Source organism: Harpia harpyja, chromosome 3 (genome assembly GCF_026419915.1).
Source record: "Harpia harpyja isolate bHarHar1 chromosome 3, bHarHar1 primary haplotype, whole genome shotgun sequence".
In the NCBI taxonomy this organism is placed as follows: domain Eukaryota; kingdom Metazoa; phylum Chordata; class Aves; order Accipitriformes; family Accipitridae; genus Harpia; species Harpia harpyja.
The window spans coordinates 21,887,023-21,907,816 of NC_068942.1; positions in this window are offsets into that span (position 1 = coordinate 21,887,023).

Consider the following 20,794-nt stretch of genomic DNA (forward strand, 5'->3'; position numbering starts at 1 on the left):
TAAGGTCAAGACTTCTTCATGACAAAATGATATCAAAACTGGAGTCACACCCTGGCAAGAAAGGAAACGACATAAGGCTGGTCCTGGGGATTCATTCAGTTCCCAGAGCATCCCTTCGCATTGCCATGAACTCTGTTACGCTGAGCAGTGCTGGTGCCTCTGACTGGGGGATCCTGCTCCATTGCAGATCACATGCTTCTGCAGGACAGTTCGCACAATCTTATGCAGAAAGCATAGAGCCCAGGATGAAATTTTTGTTCATAATCTCCGATTTTTTGTGTCTCAAACCTGAAGAACTTTACAGAACATATTCAAACACCTTGAGCCTGGTGAATAAACTAGCTTTCAGTAAGTAAGGCATGCTGACACTTTTTAAAAATGCCTAACACAGAAACAGATCAATTTGAGGTTATTTTTCTTATACCTAGAACATTCTGCTTTCTAATTTTTTTCCTTATTTGAGAAGTGAATGTTTTACTCTTTATCCCATTTAATACCTTAGGGCTGACTCTGTATCATATAAACTGAGGAAAGAGATTATACAATGCAGTTGCCTGTGTTCCTAAGTCAAAACGAGTTTTGCCATCAGTGAGAACGGCAGCATATCATAATTCCCACGACAGATCGTGGTGACAAACAGGATTACAATCTGTGGTTTAGTATAGGAAAGAAATAGTGGAAGGAAACAAAGTCTTAAGAAACAAAGTTCCTGTTTTCTTTCAGCTAGATTTAACAGCTCAAAATAAAGCAATGTCCTGAGAATTTAAATTTGGGGGTCCCTGACAGGCATTTTATCCTGAAGTTTTTCATCATCTCACATTTGTCACAATTGCTGAAGCATCGAAGTTGGGGTTTGCTGGCTGTGCAAGTATAACTGTATGTGTTACATTTCATGATACGAAGGAGGAAAAATAAATCTGAAAAATAGAAACCTAATGACTAAATCTAAGGTAGAAGAAAAAATGTAGGTCTTAGACCTGTGATTAAATCTCCCCTAGTTAACTTCAGTGGAGATCAGGGCTCACAGGGGTATTGGAGCATCTAAGACAACAAAAGCTGAAGCTCTGTAATGTTACAAATCAGGAGCCATTTTTTTATCTTCTCAGCCATGAAGAAAGCCTCAGAAATGCCCATTCAGCCTGTTCTAGTGCAGACTTATTTACACTGGACACTTGATTAAAAAAGCTTTTTAATGATAATATTTGACTGCCAGTGAGGAGTAACTCCTGAGTTAAGGTCTCACAGCTTTTAAGTAAAGCACTGCCCTTTAAATAAATTTTACCACATTATAGCTATAATTCCCATCTGAGTATCCCCTGGGGAAGCATCATCAAAAAGATATTATTCTTCCTGTATTCAGATCAGCTCAGTGAAAGCAGCTGCCTTTGATTTCAGACTTTGCTGACCCATCACTCAAAGCATTCTTGAGGATCGACATCATTTCAGGCCAAGGTGCTGTGAGACTGAAGAAGTCCCGTGCCCTGTTAAAAGGATCTGGGGACAAAACCTCCCTATCACTTGCCATGTTTCGTGGCTCTACTTGAGCACTCTAAGTTTTTGCATCCTCTGTGCTACCCACAGAAGGAAGTGACGGTTTGGAAAGCTAATTGCATTTCTAACAAGAAGCCAGGGAAATACACTTTCTCTTCTCAAACTGTGAGGTGGTTCATTTGATATTTTCATTGTCCCCTCTGTGTCTCATGGAGAGAGGAGTGGAGGAGCTCCCACACAAAGCAAATGCAATTACAGATTTGCTTTATAATAAAAGCAATGCTTTCCCAGACGTACACTAACAGTTTTATTGCACTACAAATGCATGTGTGACTTGTGTTAATGTATCTATTGAATCACTGCTTGTCTAGGGAACCTGTAATTGTCATATGCAAAAAGCAGAGTGATCTAAAAAGGCTCAGTTGTGATATTTAGTTGTTTCAATGCTATGCATCTTTGATACTTAACAAAACCACAGCTCAGCTGAAAGAAGCACCAGGCGTGGAGGACTAGTAACTGCTCTCAGCCTGTGCATGGATCCAATGTCAGTGAGACTTCCCAGGTTCTGCAGTTCCTTGAAGGGCCGGCTTGGTTCCTTTAGGATGAAGAATTCACCTTTAATTATATGTTTATGATTATATTGCTCTTCAGCTGCTTCACATGCCTGCCCAACATAGGCCAGCATTCAATCAACATATTTTAGCACTTCTCGTCTGTACTGGGGACACAGCTATTAATTAGAAAAAATAGGTTCATGTTTAATATTTCACCTTAGTATTTTATAACTTCCTTGAGAATGCGTCTCACTTACCAGGAGTCAGAGATTATATATAAATGCACTAACATGGATGCCTTCAAAGGTATGTTAACTTAGAAAGATGCTGTCAGGTAATTTAAGTCCAAAATAGTGTAATGCAATATTAAAGTATATCTGAGCATATCCCTTTCTCTTAGCTGGACATGGTTTTGTCTACCTGGTTAGCTCTTGTGGATAATTTGGTTAAAGCATCAGAAGTGTTTTACAAAACCAACTTACAGCAGAAAGCCTTTAGGATTTATTTTAATATTTCAGTTAAAGCAGCTGGTGCTTATGTTCATATCCATAGTATGTGAGAACCAAATCAATTCCCGGCACTTTCACATCATGCCGTGAATTTTGTTCTTCAGGTTAAGCAAAGCATTCTGAAGCTTCTGGAACAGGTTGCCCCAAGAGGTGGTAGATGCCCCATCCCTGGAAACATTCAGGGTCAGTCTGGACAGGACTTTGAGCAACCTGGTCTTGTTGAAAATGTCCTTGCTCATTGCAGGTGTGGTTGGACTAGATGACCCTTAAAGGTCCCTTCCAACCCAAACTGTTCTATGATTCTATGAAGCAGCAAGCTTTTTGTTGTGATTTTTCATTAGCAATGATAGCCCAGAGAAAAAAAACTTCTGTCATTGTGCAATGTGACAAGAAAGAAACAACCAAAGATGGTTGTAGCTCATGTGGAAACTGCTGGAGTGCACTGACTGATCCCAAACCACCCCAGCAATCACCTGCTCAAGGTTACTGTGGCCACACTGTGATGTCTCCCCAAAATCCACTCCAGTGATGGATGTAAGCTAGCCATAGGAAGCCTATTTCCACACCGAAGGCAAAAAGTGATTTAAATGATCTGCTCCCATTTACATAATTTAAAATTCAATACACTAAAAATGATAATTAGCATTTGGTGCAATCGGAGAGCGAAATGCCCTACTGCAACAGAGAGGCAGAGTTCCCAAACCACAGTCATCAATTACATCAATATCAGTTAGGGTCTCTAGGGGAAGGCCTGATATAGGTACCATAAGTAATAACTGCAGAGAGAAAACAGTAATGCGATTAGTGCCAAGATACACAGTAACTGCTTTGCAATCTGCTAAATTTTGTAGGGCTTAGATACACCCTGAAGATCAGAATTAAGTGTTGGGGAGAGAAAAGTTGTAGAGCAAGGGGGAAGTAAAGGCACAGCATATCATAAACAGCAGTTAGAGTACTAAAACCAGAAATCCTGCTTTCTTTGCAGCTCTCCAAATGCTTAGAAAAATCATCTGGTGAATCACATTGTATCTGATCAGGATGCAACTCCAAAAACTGCAAATCATGTAGCTGAAAAGGAATTTGATTTATGGCTGTACAAGAGGGAGCTGAAGATGAAATAGCCATGAGTGTGCTGTGGGCATTGAAGTTCTCACACGAGGCTCAGATTTTCTCTGTAAACTTCAGGGATATGAAAGAACCAGCTCTCTGCTCAGCCTGTGTAGGGAAAAAGAAAAATACAAACCAATGCAACAATTTTTCAGCTGGCACAGGAGTTTTCTTTTTCATTTTTGTAAAATTAACACAGAAGAATGCAAAGTGGTTCCTACTAAATTTAAACATTTTCAAATGTACTGGTCTAGAGATTTCACACCAAGGACTTTAAAGGAAATATATGAAGAGATCTTGTAACCACTAACACTAATATTTCAATGTATTGAAATATTTCAATGTATTCATTTGCAATATTAAAAAGAGGGGAAAATGTATGGAAGGTAACCTAGTAGGCAAAACACTGGAATTGTTTCTATAAGACTGTAGCAGAAAAGTAGAGGCTAAAAATACAAGTAATCAATGTCATGGTTTCATGGAAGGTAGATCTTCTCAAATGAAATTTCACTATCTTTGACTCAGCTACAGTTTGAGCAATAGTGACAATGTGTCAATACCATCTACTTGGGTTTCCTCAGAGCATTTATATATATATATTTTATATATATTTATATATACATTTATATAAATATATATAATATATTTGTATATTTAGATCTAAAAGCTTTTATCTGGTGAAATTAAGGCGGCAAGTGGTAAATCCGCACATTCACTGACAGGTCTCAAGGTAGATGAGAACGGAGACCTCCGATGAACTGGGCTGGTTTCGCTGGGTCTCTCAGCATTCAGTTTCCAGTCCAAGACTATTCAGCATTTATGTTGATGATTCACAGGATGAGTCACAAAACCTTTGCTGACAAGATTTTGGATCTCCGAACATTGCATCGGTAACACGTACTAGGAATCGGCTACTTAGTGCTCTGAATCTGCTGTGTACATGGTCCTGATGCAGTAGGGTTTGTTCTAACATCTACAAAAGAAGGATCCAGTTATTGGGGGGAAAAGCATATTTCTATGCATTTTCAGTGTGAGAGAATGTGCTGGAAATGAGCAACTCGAGAAGAATGAAATGGGCAAGGGAAGCTTGTGGGAAAAGGGAAATCATGGTGCACCGCTGCTTCTGCAGCCGTAAGGAAGGAGAGGTGACCTCGGGAGGGAGGAGGCAAACCTGCCCCCCATGCAGCCCAGCTGGGAGAGCACCCACACTGCACCAGCCTTGCGAAGAGACCCAGAAATAATTCAGAGACTAGGAAAAAACCTTTCACAAAAGGAAGCTGGGAGGTGACTCGATAACCATGTCTCATATGGAGAAGCTGGGGTGGTTTCATTCATGGAAATAGGAGCAAAATGTGATCCAGGAATTATCAGCTGAGCTTAGATGAAATGAAGCTTCCTTTGAACAGAAAGAGGAGTGAGTGACTGAACACTTCGCCCAGGAAAGCAATAGATGCTGCTCACATGCTTTCAGGTGAATTAGCTCTCTCCCTCCTGCCTGTGGGTGTTGTAGGGAAAGCTCTCTGTGTGTGTCTGCAAGCGTGTGCATTTGAAATCTGGGGCTCACCCCATATACCCACTGGTGGGCTTCTATAGAGAAAAGGAAACTCACTGCTGTGCTCTTAATGCTCATAGATTTTGCAGCTCTGCAATGGGACAATGATTATAATCAAATCTCATGCTTCAAGGCTTCAGGGTCAGGAAAAAATAACACCCTCCATGCCACCACCAGTACATGCTCCAAATCCCTCTGGGACCTGATGGGAGAGTCTTTTCATTTTCCATGAGCTCAGGCATGCTGGGGACCTTGGGAAATTTCTACCTGCCTGTGCACGTGGAGATGGTTTTACTGCCTGAGATCATAAAAGCCCACCCTCAGTGCTGCTAAGTTTTGGAAAACGGGTAATGCTCAGCCTATCTAAAAAGCACCAGTTTGATATTAGGTGTCCTGGGATCTGCAGGAAAGCAGGTGAATTTATCTGGCACTCTGCTTTGGACTTAATTTCTGTGAAGGAGGTGATAGAAAATAAATTCCAAACTGAATCTGAGAATATTCTCCTTTTTTTATACAAATGTTAATTCAGAGGGTCATTGGTAATACAAAAAAGCAAATCGGAAGGAAAAAAAAAGACTGAATGGCTAAAAGGAATGGAAGGACAGATGAAGTTCAGGGAAAGTTATAAAATAAAATTGCTATTACGTTATTAAACAAACAGAAAGAAGGACAGAAAATGGTTGTTTAATTCCAGCAGGCTCAGATAAGGGTAGTGGCCAGTCTAGTTATCCCACCTCTCCTTTCTATTTTCCTGTAGTGAGATGACATTGAGCAACATTTCATTCTGTTGGACGGTAAAGGAGACATGTATGGTAAAGAAGAAAATATACTAATACAAATTACAGAAAACTTGTGAACATGGAATGCAGCTGTTGTTTGGATGTATCACAGTAATTGTGTATGACCAGTAGCAAATCCGTTAGAAGAGGGATGCTTAGGATATTTTACTTTGTGCTAAGTGAGAGAAGAAGCTGTGATATCTGAGCTTGGATATCAGTTTATCTATTTTACATGTAATTCATGCATCTGCTCAAATAAATTTTGGTGTTAGTCAGAAACCCTGAGACTAGCTTTGCCACCACCACCTGGTCAAAAGAAAAGAAACAGATGTCAAGGACGTGAAATGTCTAAGCAACAAGAGCTATTAACCCTCACTTATTTAACTAGACACAACTTCTCTAAGTGCATTTTACTACAACATTGAGATGAGTTGAGCATAAGCAGAACATGAACCAGAACAAGACCCAGACTCCTGAAAGCTGCAGATGTAAAGCCGTATCCCTTTATGTTCCTCTTGACATTTTGCCTTCTCCTAGGATGAAGACCCTGTATGAATTTTTGGGTTGAGCCAGTTAAGCCTTTTTTATATTCTAGTTCTGCACTTTGAGTTCAGTCTTTACTGAGGCAAAACTCCCAATAGAGTTATTATTGATTTCATAGCTAAAAAGTGTGCTACAGAATACACAAGACAATCCTTGATTTCTGGAGTTTATAATCTATGTTTAATGAGAGAACTGTGCTGAACAAAGTCTTAAAAGTCTGAATTTGTGTTTGCAAAATAAATTTGCCTACCCTGTTTCTATATCCATGTGGTACTTTCCCCTTTTTAGTGCCAGAAGCAGTTGCTCAGTGTCAGTCAATATTCATTGACTAAAATGAAATGGAAATGGAATGAAAGGCAAGGAGCCCTCTCAGATGTAATACTGCACATCTGAGTTGAGGATTGTGAAAGCAGACATTCAGACTCAGCAACATACAAACTTCCCAGCCCCTGTTCTTAACTGAGGATACACAAAACTTCACTTCAATGTGTGCATTTAAGTTTGCAAAAAGAGTAGTAGAGCTGGACCAAAGTATAATAGCTATGCATGGGGACAAATTGCCCACCTCTGGGTAAGTACTGCAAATGAAAAACTCCGGTGTTGTCAGCACACCAGGCTGTTGTTTAATCTTACTCAGTCTCAGTTTCCTCTTTTCAAAATAAATGACCTATTTCAGAGAGAAGAGAAGCCTGACTGGACCTCTGCAAAGTATTTAATAAGCCCCCCAAATGGAAAAAATATTAGCTCAACTGTACAAGGAAGGCATGGTGAGGGGAGTTTCAAGGTGGCCATAGCTGAGGAGGAGGGATGGAGAAAGCAAGCAAATGATTTGAAGGAGGGTAGTCTGAGAAATGCTGGAGGATCATCACTGGGATCCAGTTTAATGGCCAAGTGTGGGGAATGGGTGTGCACTGAGGTGCACACAGCTGTGGGACACCAGTGGGTCAGGGGAGCATCCAGCTAGCAAGCTGGAGGAGACTCATGATCCTAATGGCAAGACTTCAGGACAACACGTAATAGCATGAAGTGAATTGAGAGAGGCCCTCACCTCACATGTGGTCCACAATGTCTGTTTTCTAGCCTCCCTGGTATGCTCATAACAGGCAATGGCAGAAGCCTCCAAAGCTAGTTGAGAGACACAGTCTGCCCCAAGTCATCTGCACCGCTGCTCAACACCATCGCCCCTTCTCCAGAGATCCCATCCCCTCACTTCTTTCCTTGCAAGTTTACTCCTTACTCATTTTTCCCCTCATTTTCTCACCTGGCTCATGCCCTCCAGATGGCCCTCAGCAAGCTGATGTCTTTCTAAGCCCTTTACCAAGGCTGCGATGCTCTAGCCCCAACAGCAGCTGGGTATTTTGTTGAGAACTCAGGAAGGAAAAGCTCTGGGCATATCTTTAGGGTAGGGAGGTGAAGGCTAAAAGAGCACATGTATTCCTCCCAAGCCTGTGACCGTGTGGCTGGGAGTTACACAGTCTAATGGGCCTGATGGGAAGCTCTGTTGAGCAGGAAATACCAGGTAGGGAGAAGAGCTATTTAAACTAAAACACAGTGTTTGTACGGGAATAAAAAGGATAATATGTCCACAAATGAATCTAGGCTGGAACTGAAAACCTTTCTAAGCTTCAGAGAGGCACAGGAGCAGAAAACCATCCTGATAACTGTTGTGGAAATAAAAAAGAGTAATTAGATTTTAAGATAGAGCTTCATCAGTTTATGAATAGGATTACTTTACCTAACTGCTTGCAAAAGCAAAAATTAGGCTTCATGACATACAATTCTATGTAACAGCCTAATCAGACTGCTAGGTCTTCAGAGCAGCAATGGTCCCTTCCCATGCTCTTTCAAAGTGCCAACATTCTACATCTATCACCGTGGCAGGGCTTTTTTTGTCCTTCTGTATTTAAAAAAAAAATATGACTGGGAGGAATTAAACAGGAAAAAATAGTTGTGAAGTTCAGAAAGGCTATTTGATTTTGCAGGGATATACAGAATCGTGTCTTGGAAGAAGAAGTTGTGAAATTTCTAGCATCTCATGGCAGACAGTCTGTTTGCTGGGGCTGCCCTGGCGTGCAGCCGCAAGCCAGCAGCCTCAGCCGGGCTGCTCCAGCAGCAAGAAGGGATCGCTCTGCTCGTGGTTATTTGGTGCCATCTACGGCCAGATACTCGTTCACACATCCCAGGATCATTCTAGGAAGGCAGGCATGCAGATGTCTTTTAATGAGATCAGCAACCACACTGATATATAATGCATCTATAAATACATCTATGGATATTCATGTCTCACTTCTCTGCCAGCTGTTGGACGCTGCCAGTGAGCTCCTAAAGGTTGTTAGTAGCTTCTGGCGATACTAAATACTTTTCAGATTGGCCTTTGTAGCCAAAGCACAGTGTGTTAATTTGGGGTATGGAGTTAGGAAAATTTACTGGAGAAAAAGAAACACGGTGCCGGAGAAGATACAGCATCTGTTTTTCTACACAAATGATGTATTCATTACAGACATCAGTTGCTGTGTCATCCCCTTCTTCCTCAAGGACGGGCAGCAGTCAGTGCCACGGCCAGAGCTCATTGTGTTGTTTTGGGGGATGCTGTCTGGCCATGCCCATGGCTTTGCAAAGATGGCTTTCAGATGTAAAAACTACTGCGTGGCTAAGCAGAGGCCTTGGAAGCATCGTTCATCCCCAGCCATGCTGCAGCGCGTCTGCGTGTCCATCTCTTGGTGAGCAATGTCAGCAGAGCTGCTTATCGACTCCGTCCCCAGCAGCAGCTCCTCTGGGAGGGGGGAGCAGCCAGCGTTGCCGGCAAGGGCATGTGCACAAACCCAGTGCTGCCTGGAGAGCTTCCCCGTCCCAAGGCAGAGGTCCGTGTCTCCTCTCTCCTCCCTCTTGGTTCAGTCCCAGTGTCTGACTCTGCATTTGTGGACAGCTCTGAGGCTTCCCAAAGTATATCTGGAGAAATTTAGGGGACACCAAGGCTAGGACCAACCCTGGGTATGTCTAAACAGCCTCTTGAAAGGAGTCCCTCTCCTAGATGACATACAGGGAAGGATGCAAACACCGGCATGTAGATGTCTGCATATCTAGGTCTACATGTGGGCCAAGCATGCAAACTCCCACCACCACTGAGAGAGGGCACAAGTGGGATGCAGCACCCACCCACAGGCACCTTGTGCTGTTTGAGATGCCTTTGTGTATCTATCTCACTCATCCACACAAAGCTGCCACACGTGACAGCAGGACCTGCAGGACACCCAAACCCTTCTGCAGCAGGAGCTGGTGGCCCAGCAGGACACCCAAGGGATGTTCAAAAGGCTCTAGATACATGTGTGTGGGCAACGGTAGGCACTTAAATTCAGGTATGTTGACCTGGAGCTGAATCCCACTGAATGTATTGCTATCTTCTCAGAGCTACTGACAACACACAACCAGCTGGTGCAGTCTCTATATAAAACAGACCTCAGAATTTCCTCCAGTTACTCATAATATTGCACCAATGATTTCTACTGACATAACTAATGGCTGCAGTGCCAGTTAGTCAGTTTAGGTTGTGGGAGCTTCTAGTGAATTTAAAAGAAGAAGGATATTTTAACTGATTATTTAAATAGCCAAATGACTCAAAAATTGTCTACAGATCCGTATCTATAGTCTCAATCATCTGATGTTTACTCATGCAGCTGTCGCAGATGGAGTGACGCACTTTACTTGTAAGAGAGAAGTAGCAATATGTTTACTGATATAAAACAGCATTTTAACCAAGTTTGATAGTAAATGCGACAGTGGTTTAACAAGATTTGATGGCAGGGTTCACTTGAGTATTTACTGCATCATGGACAGGGTCAGACAAAACTGTCAGGGAGACCCTCCCGTTGAGTCAGGAGGTTCAGAAAGGAGCCCCTTGCGTTCTGAACTCCTTCTCAGAGGGGAGTCTAGGTGCAGCTGGATCCACTCCTAGTCCCAGATTTGGTCAACGGTTTATGTCTAAGGGATTATATATGTGCAATCAATCCTTTACATCACTTAGCTAAGATTTCAAAGTTTAGCATGCTATTAATCACTTACCGAGAATCTGTTGCAGCAAGGAATCTCTCAACCTCAAGGAGTAACCTTGAGAGGCATCCCTACTCAAGGGGATACCCTGGTGTGCAGCCCGCTGCCATGCAGGAGAGCTCAACAGGCCCTGGGCTGTCCACTATTTATGGAGTAAGATAATTGACTCATAGTCTTATTTACATACTGACTACAGGTGTTAGTTTCTTCCAAATTTGGCTTGAGTTGGACATCGACCAGCCCTGTGGTTAGGTGGGCGCATTGTTCAAATTAGCCCTTGGCTGTTGTGGTGTTGTCTTGTCTTCCCCGAATCCACTCTGAGCCAGATGCAGCCGTCACGACCAGACACATCCACTCCGATCGCCGCTGGTGGTTATCGCTTGAGCAGGGTTATGGGAAATACAGGTCCGGTTGCGGGGGGTGGGAGGAGCACACTGCTACAGCAGCACATCTCCCGACAACATCAGTGAGGTTTCTGATGTAATACTTGAGTGAAGAAGGAAGAAGGTGTTGTGCATCCGCATGTTGTCTGTGTGAGCCAGAGAAAGGGGATGGGAGATGCATTCCTGTATTTTGACTAAGATCAGCTGTTTCACATTGATAATAACATTGCTGTAGACTACACGTGAGCCAGAATTTTACTCGTCAGGGGTTTGAAGGCTCAGAATTTGAAAGCCCCTCACTATTTGTGATGTTTACTTTGTCAATAGGCCATAAATTACTTCTCTGGATTTTAGAAAATAACAATACTTAGAAAGAGCTATTGCTTCCAAGTATTCCAGCATCTGTAGGAACCAATGTAATGAACCAATGCTAGTTATCTAAACTGTTTTAAGAGATATAAATAACAGAAAACAATAAATGTAGCTGGGGGGTAGGAAAAAAATCCCCAACAGACGTGTATCCCCGACATACAAAATATATTAAAGAGAAAAAAAAGCCAGCTGTGTATATACCAAAAGTGGGTGCAGGATCACTGAAAGAGAGAGTTTAATATGATGAAGCTGTCAAATGACAAAAACATTGTAGTACCGGGACCTTTTCTTCTCAAGGTGAGTAGGTGTAACATTACAGCAGCACTTTTAAAGAATTTTTATGGCTTTCATAATATCCAAAGTACAAGAAATAGGATTGGATATGGCACTGTCGAGAGCATCTGAATTTGGTAAGTGAGAGTAAAACTATCCCCTAATAGTCTAATAATCATAGCAATTTCTTAAGAGGTCTTTTACTCAATTATTCTTTTATTTTTCAATTTAGGCTGGAGGCAGAAGTAAGGCTGGACCAGGCAGACCTCTCTGACATGCTGTCATTCTCCTCCTGCCTGACAGAAAAGGAAAAAACAGAAGGGAAAACAAGGTACAATGAACTCTAGAAATACAGATATTTTCACCGAAGTGACCGTGTTGGTATGGTGCAACTGGCATTGTTTGTGGTTTGAGTATGGTGTATAGAAGCCTTGAAGAAGCGTTTGGCTTTGGAAAATCAAACTGATCAGTATATAGTCAGAGAATAACATTTTAAGCTTTACAAGTGCAATTACTTTAAAGGTAGTAAATATTGTGGTCAGCCTCCACAACATACACCTGAAATGATGGGTTTGGTCTTCTTCAGATGACAGGATTGTAATACTTGGCACTTACAAGTGCAATTCTTTCAACAGAAAGGAAAATCTTTTTTGGTTTTGGATAAGGAGATGAAGAAGCACTGAGACTAAGTGAATCCTTTAGATTATAGGTCATGTCAGAAAGAGCAATGCAGAATTCATACATCCTGGGTCTAATTACTATGAAAAAACACAGCAATTTTATGCAAATCAAATGTGAAAGTGAATGCAAGTATATGAATGCTGTGTTGTCTTCCTTCCCATTTGGATCTCAGCATATTCATATTTTTTTTATTAGGCTGGTCACTATAGTATGAACAGGTCCTAAATCCTTGCAGTATATCTCCTAGAATTTCCTTTCTGGATTTATGGCCTGATGTCTACATTCCTGTGATTAGGTGATGAACTTTTTAGCCTAGCCATTTTTTAAGGAGTTTATAATCTGTCTCTTTTGCTTGAGGGTGTCCTAGTCTGGGATCTGTAGTCCCAGTAGAGACTCACAGTAGATCACATGATGGTATAACATCCGTCTGCTCTTTCACAATATTGTTTTTAATGCAGCCTACCCTTCTTTTGACCTTTTTCACACAACAGACCCATAAGAGGATGGAGGAGGGTTTTTCACATTGCCTCAGTGCAGTGATTTAAGCTGGCTGTCTCGTCTTCCTAAGCTCTGTCTCTGCTCAGTTGCACCAGAGAGGTCCCACCATCAGTCACCCCTGAGCAGGGGCCAGACTAAGACACCGTGGACCAGGTCCTCAAGGCTTCTGCCTCCCAAGAAAGACCAAGATGACCAAACTCTGTATTTGGATGGCTAGGGCATAAGGGTATTCACATAATCTTTGTTCCAGGATGAGGTTGTTACAAACTCAATTTGGAATTTAAGGGTTTTCTGAATGAGAAAGGCATATACCAGGGAGGGTTGATAACCTGGAACCCACTCATTTATGCATTTTTTTCTCTCTATGCTCACAGGAGGAACTGGTATTTTCAAAGAGCTAAAGCATAAAAATAATTGTTTCTGATGGCTTCACCATACATACTCACTGTCAAAAATATTTGAAATATTTGGTGTTGAAATCCTTTGGGGGGATACTTCACGGGCTTTCTGATCAATTGTACATTTATGGTTTTGCCTGTAGGTGTGCATTCATCTTGGATATATGTCCATACTTTACTGGATCATGTTCGTACCTTAGGGGGACCTCTTGCATTTCATGATCCAGTGCCTCAAAATGCAAATCTAAATGAAAACAGGAAAATCAAAAGTATGCTTTCAGTATCTGCAGTATTATCAGAGCATTTGCTGTATTTGACCTTTAAACCCAGAATATTTTTTATTATAGCAAATGTTTTAGCTCTTCTTAACATGTAAGGGCTTAAATAACTGATCAGCCTTTTATGTGCAGGGCATGCTGCAGAGATAGAAAGGAAAGAAACATTTTCATATTTGTAACATTTGAACATGTCTTTATTAAAAGAAACTAGTACATAGCCAGCAGCCTCACTTCTGGCAAGGCATCTAAATGCAGCTATACAAATAAGCCAGTTTCTGAAGTTGAAGCAATAGTCAACGCCACTGAAGCAGAAGAATCTATCTTTTCTCTTGGCTCATTGACAGAGATGCAGTCATCTCCAAAGCCCAGAATTATCGACTGCTGTTAATCCTGCTTCTCTTCACTGTGAATGCAGATGACCTTCAATTTGCCCCATCTTTGACAACTTTGCTTGCCTTCAATTACCAAAATTGCATCCATTCTTCCAGCGAAATCTGGATCACTAGGATCTCCCCTCTCATCTGCTGCTTTCCAAAGCCTGTGATGCAGCCCTGGTTCCCACTGCATGCAGGGTTATGTCCCAGAAGTGTTCTATAATTAGAACTGACCACACAGATGTGCTTCAAGAGACTATGCAGCTGAAAAGCCGAAAATACTCATTAAAAAAAAAAAAAGTTGGTCTCAACTTGCATCATTGCTGCTTTCTGTTGGCAGCTTTCCTCCACGGTATTGCACATCACTCTGCCTCCATTAATTTGAGCAGAGATAATTAATACCTTTTCCATTATTAAAGCCTTGGGAACAGAAGATGAAATCCTGCCTTCGTTAAAGTCAATGGTAGAACTCCTGTGAACTTCAGTTTCTTGAGTACCACGCCAAAAGGGATCATTACATCGTCCTGCATATCATTGATATTGATGTTGTGTTGGACTACTGCCTATCCTCCAGATGGCATCCGAGCTGTGAATCCAAAGGGACAGAAAATCCACCGCTATCCTTGGCGGTGGCATGTTCCCATGATTAGTTACCATCCCACTAAAAAAAAATCCTATCTTTCATCCTATTAAGCTTGCCCAGTTTAAAATTCCAGGCACTGATTTTTTTATAGCTTTCCTTCCCAAATTGAAGAGACTTATCCTACCTATCACATTTTCTCCAGAAAGATGCTGATCCACTGTAATTTAATCTCTTCTTAAAATTCTAGCACCTTTAACTACCTCAAGTAATGACTGCAATTTCTGGCTCTTTGCCAGAAATTCTCTCGTTTCTGTGTCTTTTGCCTGCATTTTTTTCATTCTCCCCTGTCTTCTAAAGATGTTTACAAATGACTCTGTGTTGTGTTTCAATATCCATCTCACCAGCTCCACCTACAGCATTATCTTCCCACACTTCTGCAGGTTGCAACCCCATCCAAGAACATCGTGTGTGGTGCTGGGTTCTCACGGTGAGCTGCTTGTCTGCTGTGGTCCTTACATCCTCTCCTGGACACATCTCCCTTATATAGACACAGTTTGAGTACATTCTTTCCAGATGTGTAAAGACTGCTTTGGGCTATATTAAAATATATTTTGGTGTGGTTAACCAAATAGTGCAGGTCAATGTGTACGATAGCCCAGTCCTCATCATTACCATATTGCCAGTCCTTGTCCTCTGCAGACCAGGAGTGTTATAGATCTCTTACAGATCAGAAAGAGCATTGCATACGCTGCAGCCATGCAGCCCGTGTAAAGCTGCATTAGAAATATTCACATTTGATAGTATTCCCCAAGAATAACTCTGAAATGTTCATTTAGCTTGTTCTCAGTTCTGTTTAAATATTCTTTATTGGTATTTTGCACTGCTTAACTATACTTGGAAAGCCAGGTGAATGTCCTTACAAAAGTCTCTCAGGTGGCAATCACATAGCTACATTTATAAACCAAAGTTAGAGTCTCATAGAAAAATAGAATATGTGGGGCCAGGCTCCTGTAGCCAAGACTCCTACAAAGCTGACGAAGTTAAGGCTATAGCAGTAAATGGAAAAGGTAAAGAATTTGCCAGAACCAGGATATTAAATACCTAAAACTACAACGAAATTCTGTTTGGACTCCGAGTCATCCCAATTAAAGGCAAGCTGTATGTATTTACTTGGTGTTCTGGGTAAATACAGCTCTGAAGCCAGGCAGCGGTGCTGGACATTTTATACTAGCCATCAGAGCCTTGGTACCTAATCATCACGGTCAGGATAAGGAGATATAGTGATATTAATAAAGATATCTTGTACAGCAGGGAAACAATTTATAAAGGCTTTTCTCCTAATACAATTAAACCATTGTTAGTATTTCATAACACCACTTTGTGTTTGACACTTCTATTGCAGCATGCTGTTGTATAATACTTAACACTTTCATAGCACATTCCACCTGAGAATCTGACCCTCTACGAAGAATAATGAGTCGAGCTCCACAAAACTGCCCTGAAGCGGACCTTGTGCTAGTCCCAACCTCAAGATGATGAAAGGGAATGACAGCAAGGATAAGGAGTGCCCAAGGTCACTAAGAAAGTCTATGGCAGAACCAGTTCTGGAACTAAGTTTCCTACTTCCTTGCTTTAGGCTTTCACCACAAGACCGTTCCTCTCCAGAGCATAACACTAACAAAAAAAAAAAAAAAAGGCCTTTTATTAAGAAATAATTTCAATATTTTGCATGGAGATGCCCCCAGGATGTTGGTGCATTGAGGTACTAGAGAAGGCTTAGGTAGCATGCAGTAAAAGAATGTAAAGTTTGCAAAGTCAGGCTCTGAATAGTTGGGAAATGCTAGAATGAAGGTTCATGTGCAACTTGGTCTGTTTGCATTATGGTATTTTTCTGAAGATTGTTCTTTCCCTGTACTGAATAATTGGAAATAACTGGAAAAAAAATCATATACAATCATATAATTAAAGAAGGTTTCAGGGTCATGTAGCTGGTCTAGCTGTTGTCAGTGTGACTCCTGCTTCACTAGCTCCAGAAGTTATAAAATGTGCAGCGAATGAGGCAGGGGACTGCAGGCAATTGAATGCTGCCCTGGAGAGATTGATGCTATCCCTGCCTCTGTCATTTTTCATTTTCTTGTGGCCCGATGGGAGACATCTGGGTCTAAATTAGAAAAGGGCTGAACGTTCACAGCTGCACTTAAAATTGCTAGCTGCAATTTGAACACATGGAAAAAATCAGGCTCTGAGCTTCTAAAATTGGGCACCCAAATTTAGACAATACTTGATAATTCTGGGTTTAACATCTGTTCTTCAGGTCTCTCTGTCTCAGGTCCCTGGGCATAAAATTGAGGGAAGAGTAATCTCAAAACAGAGCTGTAGGGATACATTAATTAATGTTGGTAAACAGTGATGATATTGTAAAGAGATCATCGTAGTAAATCTCATGAGGAGATTAATAATTCAATAGAGGATTTGAATAATTGTGTTAATAATGTGTAAGTAAGGCTTGAGCTTACTGAAAGTGGAATATTTGATTAGCTTGCCCCTCAGTGAGGTCTGTCCATCCTTCAGACAAAACGAGGACGGAGTGCTGTGGGGAAAGGATGTGACTATGTCATTAGGCACAGTATTATTAACTGTATTCACAAGTGAGCTAAATTCGAGTTACTCTCCTAATTTTGATACTCCCTAACTTTTAAGAGGCTGAATAGCTCTTTAAAAACATTAACATTCTTTTATTACATGCCTCTGCATACTGAATTCTATGTATACTGATTTTTTAGTGTAATTTGGGTGTAATTGCCATACACTGCCATACAGTGGCAAATAGCAGCTCCCATGAACTTGCAATTTATGTGACAAGTACAGGGAATTATGTATAGAGAAGGCAAGCCAGATTGCTGTTGTGAGCACACTGAAATATCATGTACAGAAATAATCACTAACGCCCCTTTGTTTTAAATACGTACTTTTTGCACTGCCTTCCTCTGCTCAGGCTTATTTACTATGAAAATCATGTTTCTGCTGCTCCTGAGAAGCCGATACACTTTCCATATGGAAAAATCTTTGGTCTCACAGTGGGAACACAGGCAGTTACACACAACATACAACCTGCTGCCTTCAATTACAGAATCTCCATCAGGTCCTTGACATCCACCAGTGAGTTTTGGCAGACCGCAGCCCAGGAGTGCCATACCAGGCAAAACCAGGACATGCTGATTTTAACGGGATTTTCACTAACCGATGCATGGATATTGTGTTTCAAAATGCACGTGGCGGAGGGATGCTAACAACCGCTGCGCTGCTGTTCCTCCGCCCCAGGAAAAGTCATCGAAAGGCTTTGCCACTGCTGGCTTTGTTTTGCCTCTCCCACGGGCCCTCCCCATCACCAGAGGGAGTTCCCTGGCAGTTTAGGGATGCAGAAACCCTGTCCCACTGTCAGAAAGCACCAATATAATAACGTTGGAATTTTTTTCGCTGATAGTCATCAACCTACCTACCGCATCGCTCTTCAGCTGCTGCTGGAAAACCAGGCTATGCAGACCTGTGGCCACGACAGACCGTGGGGTAATATATCAAAGGGACGATGCAGCTCGATGAAACACCACGTTTCAGGTTTATCTGCTCTCTAGGTGGCAAAATAATCCAAGCTCCATTCGATTCTTTTGATGCCACCAGACAGCTCTCTTCAACTCCTTCGAGGTATCAGCAGCCCCCCTTTCAGTTTGGGGCCAGACCTTGCAGACTGACTTCCACATCACTAGGAAACTGCAGTGGTACTGGTACTGATTTACGTCTAACCAAATAAGAACAGGACTTTTTGCTTCTAAAAATCAGGTTTTTATCCATATGCAAAATTACTCACTGAGAAAACTTAGAACCCTGTTATCTATTCCAACAGCAAAATATATACATAATATAGCTTAATTCTGATGCCAACTTGTAATGAAATAATCTGTTTTATATTATTTCTGGTCTAACTTCATACAACAGATTTTAATAGGTTGTTTGATTTTTTTTGCAGTATGTGTTTTAATTTGGAGAGGAAGGACTTTTTCTTCTAGCTTCAGAGAACTTTTAAGGCAATCAGCCAATACAGAAGGTGTATTTGGAAACTTTCCCTTTGTTCAATTAAGACAGCTGGAAGCAATCCAGATTCAATGCAATGCTTTCTTTAACCAGCTCTCATCGAATTTATTATTCATTTTTTTAGCCTAGCTTTCAAGTAAAACTGATGAGGATATTAAACTATGAAATAACCATTCAGATGAAGGGCTGACTTCATCTCTCAAAAAGCAAGAGAGCTGAGGTTATAACTGTCACTACTAGGAGACCTCTATAATATTAAAGAGACACAATGAGAGCAAGCTAAAAAGGGTATTTCAGGATTAACACCATTTTTTTGTGTGTGTTTGCAGATTTGTTACAGAACCAACTCCTACTTATGTTGGGTGACTAATGTCATTGCAATGTAGTAACTCACATAAGCAAGGCAAATAGGACTTAGATTTAGCGACTGTTAGCCCGCTGAATTAAATTATAGTTTATTTTAATAACTCTTTAAATATATATAACCTTATCTTACCAACTGCACTGATTTATATTTTTGATATTTGGTCCTACCAATGACAGAATGAGTTGGATTTTAGAGGAAAAAAATCAGGAAGAATAACTATGTAAATCATGTTAAACAAGCATTGGTTGGCATGCTCTGAGCGCTGCCATCACAAGTGAGCCAGAAAGCAAGCATATAAAATCAATGTCGTATTTAACTCTGTTCCTTGGTCTTACAGATTTTTACAAAAAAAAAAAGGAAAAAAAAAGATTAGTATCTCCCAAGTGTGCACAGATTGGGCTGAACTCAAGGTTTAGAGTGGTGAATTGTTCCATTATTGTTTTTTGATAGTAGAATTAGTATTATGTCTAGCTGTGACTTCAAAACCTGTAGCAAGAATGCTGGCTAGCTGGTGATCAAATACCAGTTTGTTTTATTGTAGAAACATGACACAGTAATCTGGAATGAAATATGCACCTTATTGGTAACCTGTTAGTATAAAAAAAAAAAGAAAAGGATTTGTCATAAGGTAGGATAATATTTATTACAGTTTATGTCCTGGCAGTGAAAGCATTGCTTTTTTAAACTAAAGAACTAAATACAAGTAGTATATGTATATTTGTCAGCAATCAAATGCATCTTGAAGTCACAGAAAGTACTGGATTGTAGAGAGAAACATTAAATGAAATGAAGACTATTTTCATTTCTGAAAGATTATGCATTAGCTATTTGTTGCAAGAGTGTTGGAGCAGTGTATGTTGTGATGATGTATGTCTGGCACTTCTATGCAAGTTCAAAAATTGGGGAAGGGAAATTAAACATATTCAGGATGCTCACTTAGATTCAAATTCTAAAACTTTTATTCACATCAAAGAATAACTTATTCCCTTTGTAGTCCCATAGTCAGCGCTCACCTTCCACAATGAAGGACTTTTCAGTAGATACACACAGTGACCTGTATCATTCCTGCTAGTTGCTTCCTTGGTGCTTACATATATGCAAATTAAATTCTATTCTCCTTCAAGGAAGGATTTTTTTCCTAAGTTTATATGAGCTTAGAAAAAGCACTGAGGGCTACTGTGTGGGCACATCTTCATATACTTCCCATGTGTTGTGGTGCCTTCTTGGTCTGTGTGGTCGTGATCTCTAAAATCTCCATCGCGTTATGTGTGCATGTTTGCACACTTGTGCACATTCACGCGCGCGCACACACACGTGCAGAATCAGTCAAGAAATTTTCTTCTGACACCCCTGCCAGCTAAAAGGCTCTAGAGCTGCCACCAGGTCTAAGTGTCACTGAACTGGGACAAGGGTACACAGCGTCTTTTCTAAATTTCACAGACACTTCCTTCTCCTAGGATAAAATAACTCTTAATAGCATTGTGCTGATTTACACTGGATGAAGATCTTAGTGTTGTATTTCTAGTAAAATCTGTCATATTGAAGTCAACTTGCTGAAGGAATGGGATGGTAATATTAAGGTTAAACCCTTTTACCCAGCCTATACAGCTGCATGGACAGCGTGGGGATTAGTCTGGGGGGTGCCTAAGCAGTGCGAGAGGGGAGTCCCTGAAACAGGTATGTAGACAGCTGAATAAATCACAGCAACTTTCTCTGCTCTAGTATTACTGGGTCATGTAAGTAGCAGGTGATAAAAGGACATGGCACAAATAGGTCAGAAACCCTCCTGATGGTCTCTTCCAGGGAAGCTGCCACTACTGCTGCCCGCTGGAGGAGCAGATGTCCTGTTCCTCCTCCATCTGCGTCTGCGAAACAGAGGGAATTTCCTTTCCCCTCTCTTTCCTCACCTCTCCCAC